At 36.0% G+C, this 9,810-nt stretch overlaps 1 long non-coding RNA gene across 1 annotated transcript; it reads right to left on the reverse strand.

The window, feature by feature from the left end:
* Positions 1-207: 207 nt before the first annotated feature.
* Positions 208-3,391, reverse strand: LOC137074061 (uncharacterized). Its single transcript, XR_010904884.1, has 5 exons — positions 3,106-3,391; positions 2,628-2,700; positions 2,196-2,290; positions 1,567-1,645; positions 208-1,304 (listed from the first exon to the last, which is right to left on the reverse strand). It is a non-coding gene; the product is annotated as an uncharacterized lncRNA (long non-coding RNA).
* Between the last annotated feature and the right edge of the window lie 6,419 nt (positions 3,392-9,810).

Genomic DNA, 9,810 nt, shown 5'->3' on the forward strand with positions numbered 1-9,810 from the left:
AAGGTGAAAAGACGTCTTTTTCAGGTCGTTGAAAAGACGTCTATACAAAGACGTCCCACTTGCGTCTAAATCTGGTTGTAAAGTGAAAGTTGAAAAGACGTCTTTTTCAGGCCTAATTTCAACCGCATATTCACGGTTGAAATTAGGCCTGAAAAAGACGATTATATAATATTTTAATTAATGTCAAAATAAGACAATACACAAGAGTGCACAAACTATGTGTTTATTGACATATCAAAAACAATTTTCATCAAACAGTGTAAAAACAATAATTGTGTGAACTATTATTACAAAAAATAACTTTTCTATATGTAAAATCAAATTTATACCTGTTATCAAAGCTGAACTCTTCAGTGTCACATGATCCTTCGAAAATCATTCTTGATTTGATGCCTTAAGAACAATTTATGATTAGTATCAATGCTGAAAACAGTTGTGCTTCTTCATATTTTTGTGGAAACCATGATAGTTTTTCAGCATTCTTTAAATAAAACTTTCAAAAGAGCAGCATTTATACACACACACACACACACACACACACACACACACACACACACACACACACACACACAGTTTAAGCATTTACTGTAACTTTTGATCAAATTAATCCATCTTTTCGGAATATTTTTTTCTTCAAAATATTAAAACTTTATAAAACAGAACAATGACCAATTATAAACACAAAGAACTCATTAAAGATTGTTCACCCAACAATTAAGATTGTCATTAATTACCCCTGTGTAGCTCCAAACCCATAAGACTTTTTTGCAGAACACAAATGAAGTTTTAGCATATGCCTTCTGTGCACAAAAAACAAAACATTTTTGTTCACAAATGATGTATCTCTGAAGCATGTTCACAAGCATGCCTCAAGCCAACACAACACGGATGCAATTGTGGTGCTCTCATGAACATGCATCGGATATATATATTTTGTGAAAAAATATGCTGATTATTTTTGCACACACAAAGCATTCACGTTGCTTTATAAAATCGAGGTTAAACCAATGAAGGCATGTGGATTACTTTGATGTCTTTACTACCTTTCTGGGATAAACTGAAATGGAAGGACAGAAATCTCTCAGATTTAATTAAAAAGAAGATGAATAAAATTCTCACAGTTTGGAACAACATAAAGGTGGGTGATGAAATGTTTTGGTTAAATGTTTTACATTAGGTAAATCAGTCAACATATCAATAAACCGCTTGTTCTTCTGCTCCTTTCACCATCCCAATCTGGATTATTGAACCACGACAGAAGCTTCCACTTTGAATACTTTAGCCTGGCTGTTTTTCTCCAGCATCTAAAGAGAGAAAGAAAACAATAACCCAAATGTAAATGTTAACACAAAACAAAACAATGGTTGTCTGTTAGTTTCCACCTGAGGGCACAAAAGACTGAACATGATTAATAGCATGAGAATAATTTACTAAAATTTTCAACACAGTTTTGTTACTTTCTCTACATTGCAAATGTTGTACAATTAAAATAACTATGCAAGTACTACAAAAAAGTAAACTACTGAAAAGGATGGTACACTGGAAATATGGTCATCTTGTACTCACCCTCATGTCATCATCAAAAATTGAAACTGGGAACCTGCACACACTGTAAAAAGATGCAGTGGCCTGTGGTTTTATTTAGCTGTACAAACAAAAGGGAAACAATATGACAACATCACTGATTATTCCAAAATATTTCATATTTCTGTGCAAATTAAAGTGTACTCATTCTTCATCAGTGATTATTGACTAATTAGTATGTGAGGGGTTCTCAACTCTTGACCCTCAAGGTCCAGTGTCATAAAGGATGCGTCTCAATCAGCTTCATAGTTTCCTAGGTTGTGAATTAGTATATTGTGTTTATGAATTCGGGCACTGGTAAGAACAGTGGCTCACTACAGATCGTTGACTATATATACACACTACTGATATTAATGAACTAGATAGATAGATAGATAGATAGATAGATAGATAGATAGATAGATAGATAGATAGATATTAATATACATATATACATAGATATTAATTATGTATTTCTAATGCTATTTACAGTACATAATAATAAATACTGTTACATAAAAACCTTCCCTTTATTCAAAGAGATAGGAGCTGCTCTTGCATACCCGAGTAGCATTTTAAAGATGACCACTGTGCGAAAGGACTTGTCTTAAAGGGACTTTGGTATAACTTACCAGTCATATGGAACATAATGTCTAAAGATGTTCTTCGACAGGAGTATGCTCCAACCTTAGTGCACGGCCATCAGCAAGGAAGAATCTACGAACATCTGTCACAGAGACAAAAATATTTAGTAGCCTATTCAATGTAAGGTTTATTATAAATAAATTATAGCAGCACAAACGCAGAATAGAAAAAGTAATTTACAGATATATATAAAAAAAAAAATAGAATGAAATTTTTTTGGTTTACTTATTTAATAATACTAACACAGTGTCACTTATGTTTGTACATTAATGCCTTTTTTTAAATAACTATATATATATTTGCAAAAGAAATTTACAGATGCATGGTGATATAGATGAAATATGATGTATATTCATATTTGATATAACGTTATATTGTGAAAAAATGCATATGAAGTTCAAAGTGCTTTCTCAGATCACCTGTTTCCTTCTGTCTGTACTTCCCATTGGAAATTATAAAATATATGCGGTAGGTAGAGGGTTTTTTCTTCTTCTGGAATCACAGAACAAATTGTATCAGTATTAGTGTACAACGTAAGATCATAACGTGTATGAAATCAGCTTATTTTCATGCTGTTTAAATGACGTCACCGATTAACCGTACAGTTCATATTTTAGGTTAAATTAATTAGCTTACTTCCAAACAAAACTATCAAAATATCTCATCTACACATAAGATGTGATTTTAAAAGCCCCAACTTCCATTAACAAGAGCTTTAACCTGCCTGTAGTTAACGTTAGCCTAACGGTTAAGATGCTAACGGACTTTTTCCAAAGATACTAACGTTAACTTAAACCATTTCTATAACGTAATATTCAACGGAAGCGTGTCATACACATGAAAAGTGTAAGGAACATTTGTATGTACTATTTGTGTAATTATAGGCACTAAACTTACCTGAAATTATGCAAACAACAATGAGAGACGGAGTTTTGCTGCTTGTCAGTTGAGTTGCGTAGCTCCGTTTCTATGGTAACGCCCTCTGCTCCAGTTCAAATGTGACGCGAATGTTCAGCGCGCGCGCCCATTAAAACACGCAGAAGTCACGAAGCATTTACATAAATGCATAAATGTCGAATTAATAAAGTTAATAATTTGATAACCAGATAAAATGTCCTGAAACTTGATACATTATTAAGTGGATAGCAGGCCTAATTCTAGCATCAACCTGTAAATGGAAAGAGAATAAAGCTGTATTGAGAATGAAAAACGATCAGTTTATAATATAAGTCAGTTTATAATATAGCTAATATAATATAGCTTTTGAAATGTATAGGCTACGTGTAGAAATAAAATGCTAAATGCTGATTAAAATCTATACATAAGACATACAGCCTACTGTTGCAGATGTAGCCTAGTAGAACAACGTTTATGTATTTTTAATTATATATTTTGAAATGGATTTCAATATATTTAACAGTGCACTTCAAATATAACCTATGTGAATAAATTACGGGTGCAATTAAAATTAATTTATTAATAGGCTATAAGTGTGGTTTATTGCAGTCTAAACTGTGATATGTAGGCTAATATGTTTTTAAGGATGCATTAAAGGCTGAATGTAGTGATTGTTAACAAAAGTTCAGAAATAGATGTAGCCTATAATATACAACAGTCTATTTTTTCACTTGCTTTAGTAGACTGATTAATTATGTTTATGTTTATGTGGTCGAAACAGACGCATTTACTTGGGCTAAATTTGGACCAAACAGAGCCCATGTTCAACGTCTTTTTTTGGGCTAAATTTGGAGCAAATCAGACGGACCAAACAGAGCCCAATGTGCAACGTCTTTTTTGGGCTAAATTTGGAGCAAATCCGACGGACCAAACAGAGCCCAATTTTCAACGTCTTTTTTTGGGCTAAATTTGGACCAAATCCGACGGACCAAACAGAGCCTAATTTTCAACGTCTTTTTTGGGCTAAATTTGGACCAACTCCGACGGACCAAACAGAGCCCAATTTTCAACGTCTTTTTTTGGGCTAAATTTGGACCAAATCCGACGGACCAAACAGAGCCCAATTTTCAACGTCTTTTTTGGGGCCAAATGAAGGCCATGACGGGCCGACTTGAATTAGCCCAAAAAACAACGTCTAAAAGACGTCTGGTGCTGGGTGGGATGTGTTAATTACCACAAGGGGTCAAAGCCATGCATTTCAACTTCCGGTTGTCTGTTTTAATTAATCCTTAACTAATGATTTATAAAGGTATCATTATGTTATGACTTTACTTGTTGGGGCACATGACTATTAACTAATTCAAAATTAATTCAAAACCCATAACCACAATTACATATTACTTAATCAATGAATAGTCATCATTAACTCATGATTATCTGTTCATTAGTTAAGCATGAATTAATGCATATTAGTGCACCTGTACTGTAAAGTGTTACCAGGCAACCCGATCACACATAAATGCGTATAAATAGTACGAGTGTGCAATGTCGTGGAATGTATACGCCAAAACTCATTTTGGCGTGCATATGATACGCTGTTTTTCGCGTGCATATGATACGCACTTTATGGCGTATATATGACACGCGCTTGGGTAGGTTTAGGGTAGCGGGGCGTATATATGATCTCTTGTCCAAACTTAGGCATTATAATATGATGACGATATATATATATATATATATATATATATATATATATATATATATATATATATATATATATATATATATATATATAACATATACACACACACACACACACACACACACACACACAATAAAAAAAATATTTAAATGAATTAAAGATGTTTGCTCATGTTGAAACCTTTTTTAAAGTGTTTGAAATGAAGATCAAGTGAGTTTTAATAGCTTAGCATAATGCAGTACCCTGTAACAGCTTTTGAATCAAATTAATTCTTGATCAGATGAATTTATGTGTTAAGAGGGCCTCTCGTGAATAAAAATCAGCTAATGATACTTACAAGTTTTTTTTTTAAAGGGGACTAAATCTCTTCTTAATTGGCTCTGTCCTAATAGTGAGAACTCAGATTCATTTCACTGGTTAAATAGTCTACATTTTTCTGAAGTGTGTTTGTCTGAAATGTTTTTTTCTTTTCTTTCTTTTCTCATGTGTACCATAAATAATCAGCCTGGATGAATGTGTGTGTATAAACATACACATACAAGTATTTTAGCCATGTTTAAAAATGAAGAAAAAGTGCTTCAGGTTTTTAATAATGCATTTGATGATGCTGTATATGATGCTGTATATGATAGATAGATAGATAGATAGATAGATAGATAGATAGATAGATAGATAGATAGATAGATAGATAGATAGATAGATAGATAGATAGATAGATAGATAGATAGATAGATAGATAGATAGATAGATAGATATAGATTCTTTTGAACTGATTGTAGCAATGGAAGATAATTGTATGGGAATGCTTCTTATGGGAACCACCTAATTGTTTTGGCAAATGGTGATAAATAAATGCTTACGTACCCGCGGTGCGTTAAACCGCATCCGACATGGTGCACTAATTAAAATCCGCACCCGACCCACTTAAAATAGAACCGGCACCCTACCCGCAACCGAAATAAAATCAGTTTAGCATATAACATTATATAGGCTTACACATTTATTGCCAGGACATACAAAAGTAAATACAGCACCGTGCCACTTCTTTAAAATTCGAACACATTATTTTCAATGAGTGCACGCACACCGGCAGCGGCATTCGGTGCCTGTCCGCGGCGACTCAGGAAGTTGTTCAAAATCCTGCTGCGCCACAGAGCGCCAATGTATTCTACTGATTTCACCTTGTGCTACAAGATACACACATCGGGCAGCTCTTCTGTCAGAAGATGTAGGCCTATATAAAAAAGACATTTTTGTAGATGTGTTCCTAAAAAAATGAACACATTTTTACATTTGCATGTGACTGTTTTAAACCTGTGTTAGACCCGTGTTTCTCCCTTGTCCGACCCGACCTGCACCCATATCCAACACAGTTGAATGTTTTTCACCCGTTTCCACAAAATTTGCGTGTTCACCCGTCGGGTACCCGACGTGCAGGACTCTAAGCCACGGTGTGGCCTACCCTAGTGTGGAACTCATTTGCATAGCATAAAGTGGCATGTTAAAACAGTGTCTTAAATGTTTTACCTATGCATTATTTATTTACCAAACCTCTTTTAAAATATAAAAAGCATTGTATGGAACAGATAGAGACCAAACATGAAAAGAAACGTTTAAGTCATCGTTCACGTATTCGTTTATCTGTTAATGGATCTGTCCCATGAACTGTTGTGTTTACAGTCAATAACCATTGACATTAACTGTACTTTGTGTGAAGATGAAGTAGATGAGTTGCAGTTCATATACATTTAAGATCTCCAAACATGTTTATGAATGGATTTAGATAGACCTCTGTGGCCTCTCTTTTGCTGCTGCTTCCAGGAGGTCCTGAAGGAATTTTTATGGCAGCCACTCGCCTAAACCTTAGGAATGAATTTGGTGGTTAAAATCAACTTTTAGACCAATGAGAAGTCCTCTCCTTGGTGGTGGTGGGTGCAGAAGTAAGACCCCTTCCTGCCATGTAAGAGGTGTCTGGCAGTTGTCTTGGCATCTTATCTGATGTTGCTGAACATTTGTTTATGTTCATTCATTGATTATGTTCATTCAAGGGTCCAATCACAGTATATGAAGGTAAAGTAATGCCTTAAAGAATCGCAAGCGCAGGGTAAGATTTGTGAAAGTGTACATAAGATTGCAAGCGTGTATTAAATTTGCATGCGCAAGATAAGTTTTGTAAAGGTGTAAATTGCCTTTCAAGTGTAAGAAAAAAATATTTGCAGCATTTTACTGTTATTCATAAGTTTAATTAATGTATTGTTAAACTGCAGCTTCATGTTAACGCAAAATAAATACCTTTTGACACGTTTCTTTTGCCAAAATACGGCCAAAAGCATTGCACGCCTGGAACTGCGAAATAGATTGACCATGTAAAACCAACCTTTGTGTAAAAAAAATAAACTGTTGCAAATGTCTAAATGACTTGTTGTGTGCGTATAGGGCAAAAAAGGCTCACGAAATAAACCAATTTGTACAGTTCCGTCTTTCTTTTAGCTGCGCTTACAGTTTTGGCACGATTCTGTCACTGACTGAGTTTTTCAAGCCCGAGGCGGAAGGCGGGTCCACCTTCTTCTGGTGCCAATCAAATTAGCTGCTCGATTTACTGTATCTGATTGATTCAAGAAAAACCTCAGGCCAGAACACATCTTTATCTTCATTTGGCTCAGCATTGTTCTCGCTGCCAAAATGTTACTTTTAATGCACACATACATGTTAATAAATAAATAAATAAAGCACAATTGCTTAATAATCTGTGCACCATTAGGTTTAAGACTTATATGTTTCCATCCTGAATTCCAAACTGGTGTGTTAAGAAAGAAAATGTATGTGAATTCAGTGCATTTATCATACAAGTCATTCTTTAAAAGGAAAGATGTGTTTTGAGTTTTGCCGACCGGATATGGCGAAAGTTTATTCTGTCACCTAGCTCCGCTTCACCTTCATTTCTCTGGTTGGTTGTAGTGCTATTGTTGGCTATATATCCTATTGTGTGCAGAGGGAGTTTAAAGGCGACCGTTTATCCCGCCCCTCGGATTGAGCCCTGCCAATGGTGAGTTTCCAGACCAAACATCTTGATGTGGGTCTGACTTGTCAGGCTAAGAAAAGGATAGATTCTGTCATATTTCCATCTGACTAATGGAGGCATATAACCGGATATTATCTGGATATGAATGTAAATGGGCACAGAGCTTACTTATTGCAAAATTGAAAACACTTTTAATAAAATATCTGTTGGATCTTGTGCTGTCCTATATAGAACAAAAAAAATATAGAAATATGCTGCAAAATATAATGCAATATATTACATACATTTCCATATATGGGGAACTAGTGCTTATATTTTTCAGTATATGCAGTGCCATTAACCATGTGTAACTATGTATATAAAATATTTAGAAATTAGACAAAAATAGCATTACATGTTATGTTTATAAACCAGCAGGGTCACAGGTCCAGTTCTAAGCTGGACGGGACCAGCTGGGGACAGACACAGGAAGTTCTGGATGGGGACCATGGAGGTCAGGGGTGACTGTGGCTGAGCGGTGGTGCTGTCCTCAACCTCAAAAAAAAGTCAGGGAAGAACTATTTAGCAATAGCACAGTATTTTAGAGTACCTTGTGAACCACATGCTGGTACATGGAGAAATAGCAGGTCTTCCAAACCACTCCAAAATCACTCCAGTTTTCAACATCCCATCGTTCCATGGAACCTGGTGGGTGAGCTGAAGGAACTCCTTAGCATAACTTATTGGCTGGTGGTCCTGGGAGATGGAGAGTAGTACATCAGCTGGGTCTTGTGTGATAAAAAGAAGGCCCATAATTCTGCAGTCTGAATATGCAGTTCAACAGGGGACTCAATAATATATATAGGTGCACTGGAATGGCAGTCATACCAGTCACTTCCCACCCGTGAACTCGTACTAGATCAATGTACTCCCAGTTACTAGTGTTTATTTTGACAATTATATATTTAGACAATATGCAGTTTAACAGGTGACTCAATAATAAAATGTACAATGGCTGAGGGAGTGATAGAAAATTCGACATCTTTCTCTCTGCTGTCCAACATAATCTATCTATCTATCTATCTATCTATCTATCTATCTATCTATCTATCTATCTATCTATCTATCTATCTATCTATCTATCTATCTATCTATCTATCTATCTATCTATCTATCTATCTATCTATCTATCTATCTATCTATCTATCTATCTATCTATCCATCTAAGTGCACTGGAACGGCAGTCAAAGCTGTGACTTCCCACCCGTGAACTCGTACCAGATCAATGTACTCACAGTTATGAGCTCTGACGTCACAAAGTCTGCGAAACAACAATGGCAGCCCATACAGATGTGGTGTTTATGAAAGTCGCACATTAAAAACCAAATCGTTTATTAAAATAAGGTATCACTACTGCTTCTCTTGCTTAATGCGCCATTTTTTCCTCCTCCGTTTCCCTCAATTAAGCAAGGAGTGTAGCCTGACAAGCCAGACCCATATCAAGATGTTTGGTCTGGAAACTCACCATTGACAGGGCTCAATCCGAGGGGCGGGATAAACGGTCGCCTTTAAACTCCCTCTGCACGACATGCATGCAGTTGGATAGCGGTACAACCAACCAGAGCAACGAAGGTGAAGCGAAGCTAGTTGAAAGATTAAACTTTCGCCGGATCCGGTCGGCAAAACTCAGAACACATCTTCCCTTCTTAAAAATGACTTCAGTGCCGTTCTTTGTTCTTTTCTCAGAGAAAAGCTTAACTCCAAGTCTTCCAGAGTCGTGGTCAAAGCTGATTCGAAAGACCGCCATTCGCTAGTTTCAGTGTTTACTAGAAGCATGCAAGCGCATCTCGGCCGTCAATATGTTAAGCCCCGCCCACCTACACTATACATGATTTGATTGGCCTGACCAGAGTTTGGCGTTTACAGGTCAGAAGTGTATTAAGAGTTGCTAGACGACATTCGCGGCAAATTAGATTTGCTGCTGCTAGGGTGCACCTAGATT

This window comes from Pseudorasbora parva, chromosome 4, assembly GCF_024679245.1.
Source record: "Pseudorasbora parva isolate DD20220531a chromosome 4, ASM2467924v1, whole genome shotgun sequence".
NCBI classification, from domain to species: domain Eukaryota; kingdom Metazoa; phylum Chordata; class Actinopteri; order Cypriniformes; family Gobionidae; genus Pseudorasbora; species Pseudorasbora parva.